This window comes from Tursiops truncatus, chromosome 9 (genome assembly GCF_011762595.2).
Source record: "Tursiops truncatus isolate mTurTru1 chromosome 9, mTurTru1.mat.Y, whole genome shotgun sequence".
Lineage (NCBI taxonomy): Eukaryota > Metazoa > Chordata > Mammalia > Artiodactyla > Delphinidae > Tursiops > Tursiops truncatus.
This window is the reverse complement of record NC_047042.1, coordinates 17,958,880-17,975,699: the sequence shown is the minus strand read 5'-3', so window position 1 is coordinate 17,975,699 and position 16,820 is coordinate 17,958,880. Positions and strand designations below refer to the sequence as shown.

The following is a 16,820-nucleotide window of genomic DNA, read 5'->3' as shown; positions in this document are numbered from 1 at the left end:
TTGCAGTGTGCGGGCTTCTCACTGTGGTGGCTTCTCTTGTTGCAGAGCATGGGCTCTAGAGCGCAGGCTCAGTAGTTGTGGCACACGGGCTTAGTTGCTCCGCGTCATGTGGGATCTTCCCAGATCAGGGATCGAACACGTGTCCTCTGCATTGGCAGTCGGATTCTTTTTTTTTTTTTGCGGTACGAGGGCCTCTCACTGTCGTGGCCTCTCCCGTTATTGAGCACAGGCTCTGGACGCGCAGGCTCGGCGGCCATGGCTCACGGGCCTAGCTGCTCCACGACATGTGGGATCCTCCCGGACAGGGGCACGAACCCGTGTCCCCTGCATCGGCAGGCGGACTCTCAACCACTGTGCCACCAGGGAAACCCCGGCAGGCGGAATCTTAAGCACTGCGCCACCAGGGAAGTAGGGAAGTCCCTAAAGCTAGTTTTACTTTCAAGTGATAAATCCCCATTTATCACCCAAAATGAGACTGTGTCCCTCCCCAAAACCTTCTCACATACAGCTCCTAGTTGGAAGTAAATTCTAGATAAGCCTATACACATACACACAGAAGTAAAAGTTTGCACCCAAGCCCATTCAATGGAGAAAGAAGTCTCTTCAATAAATGGTACCTGGGCAACTGGATATACACATTCCAAAAAAACTTAAGCTGGACTCCAACCTTACACCATAAACATAAATTAACGCAAAATGGATCAACAACCTAAATATAAGAATTAAAACCATAAAACTCATAGAAGAAAACGTGGTCGGGGGGGGGGGCAGGGTAGACACTCAGGACCTTGATTCTGGCAACAGATTCTGAGATTATAAAAACAAAAGCATGTTCCAGAAAGGAAAAATAGATCAACTGGACTTTATCAAAATTTAAAACTTTTCTGCATCAAAGGGAATTATCAAAAAAGTGGAAGACAACATACAGAAGAGAAAATATTAACAAACCTCATATGTGATAAGGGTCTGATACCTAGAATATATAACAAACACAACCACCAAAAGACAATCCAGTTAAAAACTGGGTAAAGGACTTGAAGAGACATTTCTCCCAAGAAGTACAAGTGATCAACAAGCACATGAAAAGATGCTCAACATCATTAATCATTAAGAGACTGCAAATAAAAACCACAATGAGGTATCACTTCATACCCACAAAGATGGCTATAAATTAAAAAAAAAAAGAAAAAGGAAAAGGAAACCAACAAGTGTTGGTAAATGTGTAGAGAAAACCCTCACACATTGCTGAGAGGAATACCAAACGGCACAGCCTCTGGGGAAAAGTTTGTGATTCCTCAAAAAATTAAACACAGAATCACAACAGGACCCCAGCAGTTCCACTCTTAGGTATATAACCCAAAGAAGTGAAAACTGGTACTCAAATACATATACATATGTTCATAGCAGCACTATTCATAACAGCCAAAAGGTGGAAACAACCCAAATATACATCAATGGATGAACGGATAAACTCTGGCATATACAAATAATGGAATATTATTCAGTAATAAAAAGGAATAAAGTACTGATTCATGCTACAATGGGACGACTCTCGGAAACATTAAGCAACGTGAAAGCAGCCAGACACAGATGGTCGCATATTTTATGATTCTACCATATAAAACATCCAGAATAGGTAGACCCAGAGAGACAAAATGCAGACGAGCGGCAGCCATGGGTTGGGCGGCGAGGGGTGGGAGCACCTGCTTAATGCATACAGGATTTCTCTCGAGGTTGATGAGACGTTTGGGAACTAGAAAGAACTGGTGGCTGCACAACACTGTGAATGTACCAACTGCCACAGTTCACCTTAAAATGGTTACTTTAATGTTTTGTGATGTTCACCTCAATTTTTCTAAAGTTTGCACAGATATCTCACTTGTTAGTCACATATCTCCACCTCAGCCAGGAATGCTTTCCCCAGCTCCGTGGTCTCCTCTCAACGCCTTCGGAGACCCTGGCGCATAGCATGGATGCAGCTGGAGAAAAAAACTCAGTCAAAAACACCTATGAAAAGAAATAGTAAGAATGTACATTTACACAAAGATTGAAGTTTTATGCCAGGGAAAACACTAGAGAAACACTAGAGGAAAGTATACACTAAAACTTCCTTAATAAAATTCAAAAACAAACGAAGGTGAAGCCTCTGTGAGCACAGGCAGTGACAACTGTTCAAGTCTGCATTACCAGCAAAACATTAGAAACTGCAGGCAGCAAAGGACTTCCTCCTAGCTTCTCAACTTCAAACCACAAGGCAGAACTGCCCATATCTCATATTTGAGACATTGCAGGCAGTCTATTACTTTTTGTAAGGGCTGATCTTTGAGGCAAACAAAACATTACTGGCACTGTTCAGAATGTTAAGAACAATGAAGTCCTTCTTCTCATTTACTTACTATGTAACTTACTGAGCACCAAAGTGTACAAGATGCTACATACTAATACAATGGAAGGGAACAGTGTTTCTTGCCTTTACAGTGAATATTTTAAGAAGAACAAAATAGAATAATAGTACATTAATTTCCAAGTGGTGAAAATACCTCTATATTATGCGTAGTATTATATATCTATATCTTTATACTACAGTAGTGATTTGAGGACACATCATTTCACTCACACCTTTCCATAGTGGAGCCAAGCTAACTGGCTGAAAATTTCACCTAAGAAAGCTTTTCTCAAGAAAGCCAACTCAAGTATGCACAATAGAAACAAATTTTTGAAAGGATTCAAACTGTCTTTCCTTAAAAGCACTCTGACTAAATGATTCATAACCGAAAAACTAATGAATGTACAGTATGAAAAGCAAGGCTGTTACACCCCCTTTGACTGGGGAGGAATGTTACTGACGTTTAACAGGTGTGTGGATCAGGCATCATGCCTTGAGTTTTCCCATCTATTACCATTTAATATCCTGTAATCCTATTATGCCTATTGTAAAGGCTACCATGTACACTGAAGTAGGTACCTCAGGAAGTTAACTGAAGGTATTCATCAGTAATAATTACTCGGTGGTGGTTTCATTCAAGCAAGACTTTTATGAATCCCAACTGTATCCTCTCCAAAAGGGCAGCTCTCAAGATCCCTACGTATACTAATTTAATAATCAGGTAATCTAGGTCTTCATCCAAGTCAATGATAAAAATATTTAACAAAATAGTTCCAAAGTATTTCACCTCACCACTAACAAGCTCTTTGGAAGTTAGTACTTAATTCATTAATTACTAATTTTGGAGAATAGGTGTTCTATTATATAAACCACATCTAGCTCTTCAGCAAAGTTTCATGAAAGAAGATCATATGCCTTGTTGAAATCAAGACCTCCCACGGTTAAAGTAGCCTACTGGGCCCACGGTAAACATTCTATACCATGCTATCCACAAATGTCAAGGCAGAAGTTCAGTTCACACACCAACTCAATGGGTGAGCTAAGACAAGAAACCAGTTCTTTTCACAAACCCTATTATTTTTTAAATGAATTCATGCATTATTTAATGGCATCATCTTTCCCTACTTCCTCAAGCCTTAAAAAAACTAAGAAACTATCTTGACTCTTATCTCATACCTCATCAGCAAATCCAGTCAGCTCCACCTTCAGAATAAACCTGCAATCTGACAATTCTCACCTCCTCCACTAAGACCACCTGCCCACTCCACCATCACAACCCGCCCAGACCAGACTGCAGCAGCCTCCTCCCTGGTCTTCATACTTTCACTCCTGCCACTCTACAGTCCATTCCCCATACCGTGGCCAGAGGGACATTGTTGGGTTTTCTTTTTCTCAGTTTTGAAACAACAGAATTACAGTAAAGTGCAGTACAAAGAAATGTTTGTTTTCCCCAAACCACCTGAGAGTTAGCTGCCAACATGATGTTCCATCATCTTCAAATGCTAAAAACAAGGATGGTCTAGATAACTACAAGAAAATGATCAAGATCAGAAAATTGAGCCTGACAGATTACTATGGCTCAATCCTCACACTCCACCCGCACCACCCCCTACACATGGTGGAGACAACGGGCGACTCCCCATGCAGTCTGCTCCCCCCTTTGCACACTCGCCTAACTGACTGAGCTGCAGCATCCCGCACCAGGCCACCAGGTCAAAGAGATCCCCTCTTCACCCTGCTTGGGCTCTGACTCTTCCAGGCCCTCACAACATGGACACTCTGTCCCAGGCCACCCTTCTCATCCCACCTGGGTCCAAATAAGCTGCTTGGGGCCAACAGCTCCCCACACCCCCTCCTCACACTGTGAGTACCCACCTTGTTATGCATCACATAATGGCTTTAGGTCATAATTGTCGAGGAGGAAGGGGAAAAGATTTATCACTTTTAAATGGACTTAGGTTATTTCAATCCTTTGCTCAAAATCTTCCAAGAGCCTTTTAATCTTTCTCAGAATAAAATCCAAACTCAACTCCATGGTCTACTAGGTCCTATAAATCTGTCCCCTACCTCCTTACATCACTTGGTCTCATATATGCGTGCTGGCCTTTATTCTGTTCTCAAGTACACTAAACCCTTTCTTACCTCAGGATCTTTGCACTGTATGTTCTCCTTGAAAGCTCCTCCACTCCCCAAATCTTCAAGGTCTTGGTTCACACCTCATTTCTAGAGGTTTTCTCCCAGTTCCCTCCTCATCCACCATCCCCACACTCCCTACCTATCCCCTTGCCTTTATTTTCTCTAAAGCACTTATGACTGGTATGATATATCTATTTATTTATAACCCACAAGAACAGAACAATTTCTGTTTATTGTGTATCCCCATACCTAGAACAATACCTGAACATCTGCATGATGCCTGAATTCTTCAAGAACACATCTTGGTGACACAAAGTAATCAATCATAATGCCATCTTACATCTAAATGTTATATGTGAAGATGCCAGAAATGGCTGTGTAATTTTAAGATATTAATGTTGACACTGCATGGTGCTTTGAAGTATACTATTATTTGCAGTAATACTGAGCAGTATCTATGTTGTTTATTTTCTCTCTTTCACAAACGAGGCACAGAAAAGTGCAATGATCTGCCCAACACTGAAGAGCCAATGATTGACAAGATCACGACTAGAATTTGAGCCCTCCAAGTTTACTATTAATTGCACCAGGCAAGCCCCTCTGCGTGTACACCCTCATAATCCCCAACATCCTTTACTTTCACCTTCCAGAATTACGGGAATATTTCAAAAGAACAGCTAGAGGTGCAGAAATACTATAATTTTCAACCCTACCTACAAATGTGTGTCTTACTAAAAGCATAATACATGCACTGACTACAGATCTATTACACAACAGCTTCATTTTTATGAAGAGTTGATAATGGGATTTTTAGCACCATATCCTAGGACTCAGGAAACTACAGCCCACCACCTGCTTTTCTTATATGTAAGCTAAAAATGGTTTTTATATTTTTAAATGGTTGCAGGAGGAAAAAAAAATCAAAAGAATAATATTTCATGACACCTGAAAATTATATGTAATTCAAAGTTCAGTGTCCATAAATAAAGTCTGATTCCAACACCACCACACTCATTCATTTTTTTACTGTCCATGGCTGCTTTTGCACTACAATCACAGGGTTAAGTAGTTGCAACAGAGATGTGGCCAGAAAAACCAAAAGTACTATCTGGTACTTCACAGAAAAAGGTTGTCAACCACTGCCACAGTCTCCTGATTTTTCATCTCTCCCCAGCATCCTGACCTTCAAGAAATGTTCCTTTTCCCTGCCAAATCCGGGTAAAGTTTTTCCCATCGCACCTGATGCTTCTCCCATCACTCTGCATTCATTCTGACATGTATAATTGTCTGTTATATATCTGACTCCCCCACTAGATTACAAAATGCTAGAGGAAGAGGCCCACATCTGCTTGTTCATTATTGTATCCCTGGTGTTTAGCAATGCCCATTTATACTAGGTGCCCAATACTTGCTGAATGAATGGAAGACAGAGGCACTAAATTTGAATGAGCGAATTTAAGGAACTCTCAAACATACAAGTTTCTTCTAGAAGATACCAGAAATACAGATTGCCTGACTTTCCAAAGGAGCCACACAAATGACTCTATCTACCCCTGGCTCATTCCAGTCATAAACCACAACATCATACAAAATGGACTGGGATCATATAGGGGATTGGGTGTGAGGAGTGGGGAGCTTTAAATTAACCTGCAGTCCAGCAGTAAAAGGTATTAACAGCAACAACAACAAAGGATGACACAGGGCCCCAAGCTCAGATATGAGCTTACATGATACTGATCACAGAACGGGCTGCTTCCCAGTTTCAACCACCCCCTCCAAAGTTTTCTTTACTCCCACACTGCCTGAATCTTTATATATTTCACCATGTCATACCGCCTGTTAGTCATCTAATTTATTCACTCACCTTACAAGAAATCTCTTCTTAAAATACAAATAGATTTGAAAAGCTAAAAAAATAGCAAAACTTCATGCATTAACAAAAAAACCCCCAAAACTAGATTTTTCTGGTTTCAACAGAAAAGACGTTAATCAATGGACTAAAACAGTATCTCTACAGATTTACACTTTAAATCCTTGGTAACCACAAATAACAATAAGAAATGCAAAATAAATGTAGTTTAAGGTAAATGGATATTACACAATTACTTTGGATTATACTTCACATGATATTACACAATAAATTTCAGATGTGTCAAAAAGTTAAATATAAAGAATAATCCATAAAAACAAAACCTTTTTTTTGCACTTAATTTTGTTTTGTTTTGTTTGCGGTACGCGGGCCTCTCACTGTTGTGGCCTCTCCAGTTGCGGAGCACAGGCTCCGGACGCACAGGCTCAACGGCCGTGGCTCACGGGCCCAGCCGCTCCGCGGTATGTGGGATCTTCCCAGACCGGGGCACGAACCCATGTCCCCTGCATCGGCAGGCGGACTCTCAACCACTGCGCCACCAGGGAAGCCCCAAAACCTTTTTTTTAAATACATCTTCACTGGAGTATAATTGCTTCACAATACTTTGTTAGTTTCCGTTGCACAACAAAGAGAATCAGCCATATGCATACACATGTTCCCATATACCCTCCCTCTTGAGCCTCCCTCCCATCCTCCCTAGCCCACCCTTCCAGGTCATCACAAAGCACCCAGCCCTGTGCTATGCTGCTGCTTCCCACCAGCCAACTATTTTACATTCAGTAATATATATATGTCAATGCTACTCTTACTTAGCCCCAGCTTCGCCCTCCCACCCCATGTCAAGTCCATTTTCTATGTGTACTTCTTTATTCCTCCCTGCCACTAAGTACATCATGACAATTTTTTTTTAGGTTCCATATATACGCATTAGCATACAGTATTTGTTTTTCTCTTTCTGACTTCAATCCGTATGACAGACTCTAGGTCCATCCACCTCACTACAAGTTAACTCAATTTCATTTCTTTTTATGGCTGAGTAATGTTCCATCGTATATATGTGCCACATCTTCTTTATCCATTTGTCTGTCGATGGACACTTAGGTTGCTTCCATGTCCTGGGTATTGTAAATAGTGCTGCAGTGAACACTGTGCTACATGTCTCTTTCTGAATTATGGTTTTCTCAGGGTATATGCCCAGTAGTGGGATTGCTGAGTCTTATGGTAGTTCTATTTTTAGTTTTTTAAGGAACCTCCATACTTGTTCATAGTTGTTCAATTTACATTCCCACCAACAGTGCAGGAGGGTTCCCTTTTCACCACACCCTTTCCAGTATTTATTGTTTCTAGATTTTTTGATGATGGCCATTCTGAACAGCATGAGGTGATACCTCATTGTAGTTTTGATTTGCATTTCTCTAATAATTAGTGATGTTGAGCATCTTTTCATGTGCCTCTTGGCCATCTGTATGTCTTGGTGAAATGTCTAGGTCTTCTGCCCATTTTTTAACTGGATTGTTTGTTTTGATATTGAGCTCCATATATTTTCGTATATTTTGGAGATGAATCCTTTGTCTGTTGTTTTATTTGCAAATATTTTCTCCCATTCTGAGGGTTGTCTTTTTGTCTTGTTTACTGTTTCCTTTGCTGTGCAAAAGCTTTTAAGTTTAATTAAGTCCCATTTGTTTATTTTTGTTTTTATTTCCATTACTCTAGGAGGTGGGTCACAAAAGATCTTGCTGTGGTTTATGTCAAAGAGTGTTCTTCCTATGTTTTCCTCTAAGAGTTTTATAGTATCTGGTCTTACATTTAAGTCTTTAATCCATTTGGAGTTTATTTTTGTGTATGGTGTTGGGTAGTGTTCCAATTTCATTCTTTTACATGTAGCTGTCCAGTTTTCCCAGCACCACTTACTAAAGAGGCTGCCTTTTCTCCATCGTACGTTCTTGCCTCCTTTGTCATAAATTAAGTGCCCATATGTGTGTGGGTTTATCTCTGGGCATTCTATCCTGTACCACTGATCTATCTTTCTGTTTTTGTGCCAGTACCATACTGTCTTGATTACTGTCGCTTTATGGTATAGTTTGAAGTCGAGGAGCTTGATTCCTCCAACTCCGTTTTTCTTTCTCAAGATTGCTTTGGCTATTCGGGGTCTTTTGTGTTTCCATACGAATTGTAAAATTTTTTGTTCTAATTCTGTGAAGAATGCCATTGGTAGTTTGATAGGGATTGCACTGAATCTATAGATTGCTTTGGGTAGTATAGTCATTTTCACAATATTGATTCTTCCAATCCAAGAAAACAAAATCTTGATCCAGAAAGCATACTCTAGCTTTGGAGAGAAAAATTCATTACTACAGAACGAACAGAAGAAAGTTAAATGAGTTCTGACATGTAAAACTTAAGTCTTTAAATTTAGAGTTCATTCATTCAACAACTATTTAAAATGCACATAACATTCTAAGCACTGATGTAGGCCCTGAATTTTCAGAATGTTTGAATAGAGCACACAAGGCCCCTGATCTCACAGAGCTAAAGTCTAGTAGGGAGATGAGCAAAAAGCACAAAAGGCAATGGAAACTTCCTGTAAGCACTAAAGAGGAAAAGACACACTGCTCCAAGAGAACACAACCGAGGAGGCACTGTAGATGGGATGGTCATGAAAAAATTCTCTGAGGCACAACATCAAAGCCGATGGCTTAAGGAAGAACAAGAAACCAGCCAAATGAAGAGTAGGGAAAACAGCAGCACAAGGCCACAGGCAGCCAAGAGTCCAGGGCCACCGTGAATGAGAAAATGAAACAAGGGCAAGTGATGAAAGATGGTATTTTAAAGTACTAAGAAGCACACGTATTCCTACACAATACATCATTACATGGGAAAAGTATGTTCTTCACAGCCACCTACGTTTATCCACCTAACAAAACTAAATCAAACATGAAGCCAAAAGTTGCCAGGGAGGAGGAAGGGGAAGTATATACATACTATCAACAGAACTGTACATTAGTTTGCTCTTTTTAAAGACAATCTAAATGTAAGCTTTTATGTACAGAATGGACAAACAAGGACCTACTTATAACACAGATAATTATATTCAACATCCTATGATCAACTGTAAAGGAAAAGAATATTTTAAAAAGGATGTATAGGGCTTCCCTGGTGGCGCAGTGGTTAAGAATCCGCCTGCCAATGCAGGGGACACGCGTTCGAGCCCTGGTCTGGGAAGATCCCACATGCCACAGAGCAACTAAGCCCATGTGCCACAACTACTGAGCCTGTGCTCTAGAGCCTGTGAGCCACAACTACTGCGCCTGCAAGCCACGACTCCTGAAGCCTGGGCGCCTAGAGCCCACGCTCTGCAACAAGAGATGCTACCGCAATGAGAAGCCCACACACAGCAACAAAGACCCAACACAGCCAAAAATAAATAAATAAATAAAAATAAATTTTAAATAAACAAATAAAAAGGATGTATACATGTATAACTGAATAACTTTGCTGGACAGCAGAAATTAACAGAACATTGTACATCAACTAAACTGCAATTTTATTTTTGTAAAGATTAAAAAAAAGTCTTCTATTGAATTTTTAAAGACTTCTTAAAGTCTTTTATTGAATTTTTGTTACAATATTGCTACTTCCTTTTTTTTATGTTTTTTGGGGGTTTTTTTGGCCATGACGCAGGTAGGATCCCAGCTACCCGACCCGGGATTGAACTCACAACCCCCTGCCCTGCCTCCCCCCCCACACTGGAAGGCAAAGTCTTAACCACTGGACAGCCAGGGAACTCCCAAAGTTCAATTAAAAAAGAAAAACCCGATAAAAATAAAGACAATCTAAAAATAAATAGTAGAAACTATAGCATTGCTCTTACCTTTAGACTCAATAGACTCTTATTTACCAAAAATTAACTCTTCCTCCTCTCAGAACTAACTGCACAAAAGATATCTGCCGAAGGGACGTTTATAAAATAAAAAATAAGAAACCACCAAAAGGCCTACAAATATGTAACTATATCAATTGTGATGCATTAAGTTTACATCAGAAAGATGAGTATAGATTAAATAATACCTAAAATGTTTACTTTATCAAGTAATAAATAATGACATTTAGTTTGTATATATGGACAAAATGCAAAATGTATATATTGTTAAATTTTTTAACTTGAAGTCACAAATAATTAACATTTTGTAATCACTAGCTGCTCTGCTCAGGATTATTTATGTTCAGTCGTGTCTATTTTAATTCAAAAGATACAGAAAAGAACAAAAAGTATTGTTAACAAAGATTCATTCCGGCTTTTCAGAATTAACAACTGCTAATATTACAAAAAATAGCTAAATTAACCCTTTAAAACAAACTCAAGTCCCAATTTCCTCTGCTACTTCCAAACAGCAGTAACTTTCTGATGTAACCCTGCCAGTCCATTTTCATAAAATTTTACAAGAGACAGAGAAACAGAGAGAGAATATACACATACCCATCAACAATACATAGTACTGAGTTGTTGGAAAACTTCACAAAGGTGCTACACTTTTGTGTCAGGTATCAAACTTTCTGATGCAGTGCTGTGTGTATAGCTGATAAAAATACCAACAGATCTACAGCATTTACACAGCATTACAATAATCATGGAAATATAACCCATACTGATGAACACAGATTTTTCCCAATTTTTTCTATCACACAGTTCTACAGTTTGTTTTCTTAAAAAGTATAAACTTATTTTTACTAAGTTAAATAACATTACTTACTAACTAGATGATTATTAAACTTCTAATAAAGCAAGGCAAATAAAAATAATTTCCACTCTTCCGCCTCCTCGCTTCCAAGATGACCAAGAAAATAAGGAACAATGGTCGTGCCAAAAAGGGCCGTGGCCATGTGCAGCCTATTCGCTGTACCAACTGTACCCGTTGCATGCCCAAGAATAAGGCCATTAAGAAGTTCGTCATTCGGAACATCGTAGAGGCCGCAGCCGTCAGGGACATTTCCGAAGCGAGTGTTTTCGACGCCTATGTGCTTCCCAAGCTGTATGTGAAAGTGCATTACTGCGTGAGTTGTGCCATTCACAGCAAGGTAGTCAAGCATTGTTCTCGGGAAGTCCAGAAGGACCGAACACCTCCACCCCGATTTAGACCTGCTGGTGCTGCCCTACGACCTCCACCAAAGCCCATGTAAGGAGCTAAGTTCTTAAAGACTAAAGAAATACTGTCCCCTGGAAAGACAATAAAATGGAAATTATACTTTTAAAAAAATAAATAATTCCCCAAATCACCACTGATTACTAGCTTCTACCAACTAATAAACCAAATAACTGCAGTAATGCTCAGTTTTTAAATACAACTATAAACTAATCATCCAACTATCAAAAATCAATCACGGCTTTAAAATGAACAATGCATATCACATAAAAAGAAAATCTATATTAATTTTTCTAATTAAAAAGCAAACATTGGGGGCTTCCCTGGTAGTGCAGTGGTTGAGAGAGTCCGCCTGCCGATGCAGGGAACAGGGGTTCGTGCCCCGGTCTGGGAAGATCCCACATGCCGCGGAGCGGCTGGGCCCGTGAGCCATGGCCGCTGAACCTGTGCTCCGCAACGGGAGAGGCCACGGCGGTGAGAGGCCCGCGTACCGCAAAAAAAAAAAAAAAGAAAATTCCACCTGTTAATGCAGGGGACACGGTTCAATCCCTGGTCCGGGAAGATCCCACATGCCACAGAGCAACTAGCCCATGTGCCACAACTACTGAGCCTGCGCTCCAGAGATCATCAGCCACAACTACTGAGCCCATGTGCCACAACTACTGAAGCCCGCGCACCTAGAGCCTGTGCTTCGCAACAAGAGAAGTCACCACAATGAGAAGCCTGCTCACCCCAACGAAGAGTAGCCCCAGCTCACCACAGCTAGAGAAAGCCCGCACGCAGCAACTAAGACCCAATGCAGCAATAAATAAATAAATAAATAAGCAAGCAAGAAAGCATATATTAAAGACATAAGCACAAAATGTTTATTTGTGGAAAAAAATCTAATGTACCTTGTTGATGACTTATACTATTTCTCCTGCAATTTTCTTAAAACTACATTCAGATATTGATTTGTTGCCATCTACTGGTTAAAATCATATTTCAATAATGTTATTCCACCTCAAATATTCACTACAGTCAAAAATATCTTAGCAGGGACTTCCCTGGTGGTCCAGTGGTTAAGAATCTGCCTTCCGGGCTTCCCTGATCGCACAGTGGTTGAGAGTCCGCCTGCCGATGCAGGGGACACAGGTTCGTGGCCCAGTCTGGGAAGATCCCACACGCTGCGGAGCGGCTAGGCCCGTGAGCCATGGCCACTGAGCCTGCGCCTCCAGAGCCTGTGCTCCACAACGGGAGAGGCCACAACAGTGAGAGGCCCGCATACCGAAAAAAAAAAAAAAGAAAGAAAGAAAGAATCTGCCTTCCAATGCAGGGGACGTAGGTTTGATCCCTGGTAGGGGAACTAAGATCCCACATGCTGCAGGGCAACTAAGCCCATGCACCACAACTACTGAGCCCATGTGCCACAACTAGAGAAGCCCTCGTGCCACAACAAAAGATCCTGCATGCCGCAACGAAAGATCCCACGTGCTGCAACTAAGACCCAATGCAGCCAAATAAATAAATTTAAAAAATTTTTTTAAATCTTAGTAGTGTTCTTTGTAAACTTTTATAAAACTACTGTGATGAATTCAGCTTTGGAAAAGTTTTTTTTTGTTTTTTTTTTGTGGTACGTGCGCCTCTCACTGCTGCGGCCTCTCCCGTTGCGGAGCACAGGCTCCGGACGCGCAGGCTCAGCGGCCATGGCTCACGGGCCCAGCCGCTCCGCGGCATGTGGGATCTTCCCGGACCAGGGCACGAACCCGTGTCCCCTGCATCGGCAGGCGGACTCTCAACCACTGTGCCACCAGGGAAGCCCTGGAGAAGTTTTTAAAGCTGTATCATGAGTTAATTGTATCTTGAGTTCTAACAATATCCTCACATAAAATTTTCATTCATGTGTTAAGACTGTTTTAAAACTAAAATACAATGGTAATTTGTGAGAACTATAAAAATCTTTATTTAATTAAAATACTTTTGGAATTTTTTTTCTTTAAAATTCAAATGTTTACACGCCCCTATTTTCTAGAATATTGGAGCTAAAGAATTCAGGATATTTCCACCTTTTTACAGCTGAGTTGTTAGAATAAGGATCCAAAAAAAAAAAATCCATATACCACATTTGTTTATTTTGCACTTTAAGTTACTTTTACTCTACAGAAGTCCCTCCCCTCTCCTTCTTCCCTTTTTTTATTATTTTTTTCTCCTTCACTTTTTTTTTACACAATTATTGTTGAAAGAAAAAGCCAGTTGTCCCACTGCACTGCTTTTTAAAACCACCCTTTTAGCGACCCAGATTAAAAAGCATAACAAACAAATGTAACACATGGACTTATTTTTGGATCCCAATTCTAACAAATCAACTGTAAAATGACTAAGTACCTGTGGAAATGTGTATATAGATTGGGTTTTAGATGACAACAAAGAATTTTATTAATTCTGTTGGATATAATATGGCACTGTGATTATGCACAAAAAGATGTACAAATCTTGTAGACACTGCTATGAACTGAATTGTATCCCCTCTCCCCAGCCCAAAATTCATGCACTGAAGTCTTAAACCAACAATGTGATAGTATTTGGAGATGGGGCCTTTGGTAAGTAATTAGGTTTAGATGACATTATGAGGGTAGGGCCCTTATGATGGGATTAGTGCCCTTATAAGAAGATATATCAGAGAATTTAATTTACTCTCTCTCCAAGTGAGAACTCTGCCAGAAAGCTGTCTGCAAACCAGGAGGATGGCCCTCACAAGAACCCGACCTTGCTGGCAACATGATCTCAGACATCTAGCCTCCGGAACTGTGAGAAAATAAATTTCTGTTGTTCATGCCACCCAGTCTATGGTATTTTCTTGTGGCAGCCCATGCTGAAACAGTCATGCATATGGAAGTATGTAGAAGTGAAATAATGTATCCTATATATGCTTTAAAACGTATTCACAAAAAGGGAAAAAAATAGAAGAAATGGAGCAAAACTAATAATTTTTTAATTTAGGTGACAGGTGCTGGGGATTTAATATGCTATTGGCTCAACTTCTAAGTTTCAAATTTCTCGTAACTAAAAAAAAAAACTTTAAAAAAGAAATAAGAAAATGCTTTTCAATGTAATTCCTACAACTGAAACCTGAAAATGCTTTAAGATAAACACAGTACTCATCTGAAATTATTATGAGGCAAAAATAAAAGTTGACTTGAAACTTTATCTTTGAATAAATTTGGGGAAAATTGTTACAGGATTTTTTTAAATAATCTGTCTCACCTAAGAGTCACAAGTTAAAAGCACTGACCTTAACTGTTCATGTTCTAATTATGTAACTTGTCCAAATTATTTACCTGCTTAAATGTCAATTACAAAAGAGAAATCATAATTTTGGTATTCTTTTGTAAACAGAGGTTTTCATTATTGTTGAAATACTTTTAAATTACTGATTTTTTCGTTTAGAAGTTAACTTTAACTCTTATTGATTATAATTTTCAAAATACATATTATTCTCAGATTTCAAGTAGACAACATAGTAATCTGAAAATAATAAGCTTTGCTTCTTTCTAATTTGTATACGTTTTGTTTAGTTTTTATATCTGACTGCACCAACATTTACAGAATTAACACCAAGCAACAATGAGGGAGAACTGTCAACCAATCTAGTTCCTGATTTTAATGGGAATGGCAATATACATAACATTTACCATGATCAAGACCATCATTAAGACTGATTTTTTTTTTTTTTTTTTTTTTTTGCGGTACGCGGGTCTCTCACTGTTGTGGCCTCTCCCGTTGCGGAGCACAGGCTCCGGACGCACGGGCTCAGCGGCCATGGCTCACGGGCCCAGCCACTTCACGGCATGTGGGATCTTCTCGGACCAGGGCACGAACCCGCATCCCCTGCATCGACAGACGGACTCTCAACCACTGCGCCACCAGGGAAGCCCTGATTTTTTTTTTTTTTTAATGATTTTAAGGAAAGGTCTTTCTATTCCTATTTCCTATTTTACAAACGGTTTTCAACAAAGACATTCAAACTTGCTCCTCTGATCCATTTTTGCATTAATTAGTCATGGAAATCCTGTTCTCACACAAAGACCAATAAGTATAATTTTATCTTTTATGATAACTCTGGGTCATCATTATAAATAATATTTAATGTTCTGTGCCCAAAAAACATTTCCTCAGGAATTTTAAATACAGGTATATACAGGGCCATTTTTTCTTTCAGTAAAGATCCCAGGCTAGGTTTGGCATTGTTAGATGTCTGTTTCAATCACCTGCTTCATTTCACAAGTATTTACTGGTCATGTACTGTGATCTAGGTACTATGCATCAAGAATAGGAGAATATGATGAGATTAATAGACAGTTCTCATCTTCAAGAAGCTCACACCATCACATTGTGCTAAATACTGTAACAAAATGCTGAAGGAAGAAATATCATCAAACTGAGATTTCCAGAAAAATTCAGTAATAACTGAGTCTTGAATGCTGAGTGACACTGTTCATTCAAAGCAGGGCCCAAATAAAACATACACAAATTAGAAAGAAGCAAAGCTGATTATGTTCAGATGGTATATTTTCAAGGACTTCTGTGGCCCCTGAGAATACTACTAAAATACTGTTTGCTTTCTTCCACTGATGGTGCAATAATAATGGTGGGTAAAAGTGCTGGTGCCTTAGCAGGAATCAAAGCAATGATTCCTACCTGTACCAGTCAGTGTATACTTCACCACTATCTTAAAAAAAAAAGGGGGGGGGGCTTTTCACTTAAGAAGGGCCTTAATGAGGAAGTAAAATTTATTTTTACTAATCTCCATGCTTATACTTTAAAAATTCTGTGTAACAAAATGCACATAAAAACTACTGCTGCCCACCAAAATATGATACCTCTCTCAAGAAAAAGCACTCGGACAACTGAGTTGTGAGCTGAACGAGCCACTTTTTTCATGAAACATCATTTTTACTTGAAAGAACATATATACAAATTATGCTTACTCAGACTTGGGTATATGGCAGACATTTTCTTAAAAATGAGTGAAGAGAACCTATCAATTAAAGAAAAACAGATGAAAGTATTTGTTGCTGATGATAAAATTTAAGGTTGCAAGAGAATATTAGAAATCTATAAAACTTATACCTGCCACCCTAAGTGTGACCAGTCTCAATAATTAAACACTTTCTGATAAGATGTTAACAAGTGTTAATTTTGATTACTGTATGTGTCAACATTTGGAAGATCTGCATAACTCGGTAAGCTAATATTTTCCAAATGATATTACATAATCATGTATGGAGGGAAAAGTCATTTAAATTGC

General features: G+C 39.4%; 1 protein-coding gene and 1 pseudogene across 16 annotated transcripts in view; one reads left to right on the top strand and one right to left on the bottom strand.

Annotated features, from left to right (window-relative positions):
* Positions 1 to 16,820, bottom strand: part of SRPK2 (SRSF protein kinase 2) — a 261,992-nt gene that overhangs the window by 169,709 nt on the left and 75,463 nt on the right. The gene's annotated exons all lie outside the window — the stretch shown is intronic.
* On the top strand, positions 11,209 to 11,647 carry LOC101322430 (small ribosomal subunit protein eS26 pseudogene; annotated as a pseudogene).